The sequence below is a fragment of the Penaeus monodon genome, chromosome 13 (genome assembly GCF_015228065.2).
Source record: "Penaeus monodon isolate SGIC_2016 chromosome 13, NSTDA_Pmon_1, whole genome shotgun sequence".
NCBI classification, from domain to species: domain Eukaryota; kingdom Metazoa; phylum Arthropoda; class Malacostraca; order Decapoda; family Penaeidae; genus Penaeus; species Penaeus monodon.
Genome location: NC_051398.1, coordinates 33,722,375 through 33,723,667, shown reverse-complemented (window position 1 = coordinate 33,723,667; position 1,293 = coordinate 33,722,375).

Sequence of the window (1,293 nt, the reverse complement as noted above, 5' to 3'; positions counted from 1 at the left end):
CTCTTCCTTTTCTCTTCTCTCCTCTCTCTCCCCTTTTTTCCCCCCCTCTCTCTCTCCTTTTCTCTCTCTCTTCCTCTCTCTCCTCTCCCCTCTCCCTTTTTTTCTCTTCTCTCCTCCCCTCTTCTCTCCCTCCCTTTCTCCTCCCCCTTTTCCGCCTTTTCCCCTCTCTCCCTTTTCTCCTCTCCCTTTTTTTTCTCCCTTCCTCCCCCCCCCCTCTTCCCCTCTTTTCTTCTTCTCTTTTCTTTTCTTCTCTCTTCTTTTCCCCCCTTTTTTTTCCCTTTTCCTTCTCCCTTTTTTCCTTCCCCCCCCCTTTTTTCCCCTCTTTTTCTCCCCTTTTTCTTTTTCCCCCCCCTTTTCTCCTTCCTTTTTTTCCCCTTTCCTTTTTCCCCCCCCCCTCCCCCCCCCCTCTCTCTCTTTCCCCCCCCTCCCCCTCTCTCTCCTTCTTTTTCCCCCCTCTCTCCTCTCCTTTCCCCCCCCTCCCTTTTCCTTTTCTCTCTCTCCCCCCTTCCCCTTTTCCCCTTTTCTCCTTTTCCCCTTTTTTCCCCTTTTTCCTTTTTCTCCTCTTCTCTTTTTTCCCCTCTCTCTTTTTTCCCCCCCTCCTCCCTTTTCTCTCCCCCTTCCCTTTTCCCTCTCTCTCTCCCCCCTCCCCTCCCTTTTCTTCCCCCTCCCCCTTTTTTCTCCTCCCCTCTCCCTTTCCCCCTTTTTTCCCCCCTCTCTTTCTCTCCCCCTTTTTCCCTTCCCTCCCCCTTTTTTCTTTTTCCCCTTTTTCCCCCCCTTTTCTCCCCCTCCCTTTTTCCCTTTTTTTCTCCCTTTTCCCCCCCCCCCCCCCTCTCCTTTTTCTCCTCTCCCCCCCCCCCTCTCCTCTCTCTCCCCCCTTTCCCCCTTTCTCTCTCTCCTCCCTTTCCCTTTTCCCTCTCCTTTTGCCCCCTTTTTCCCCTCTCCTTTCCCTCCCCTCCCCTCTCCCTTTTTCTCTTCTCTCCCTCTTTCTCTCTTCCCCCTCTTCCCCCCCCTCCCAAACCCCCTCTCCCTCTCCTCTCTCCCCCCCCTCTCTCCCCCCCCCCTTTTTCTCTCTCTCTTTTTCCTTTTTCTCTCTCCTCCCCCTCCTCAACCTTTTTCTCTTTTTCTCTCCTCTCCTTCTTCCTCTCCCCCTCTCTCTTCTCTTTTCTCTCCCCCTTTTTTTCTCCTTTTTCCCCTTTTTCCTCCCTTTTTCCCCCTTTTCCCTTTTCTCCTCTCTCTTTCCCTTTTTTTCCCCTCCTTTTCTCTCCTTCCCTCCCTTCCCCTCCCCTCCCCCTC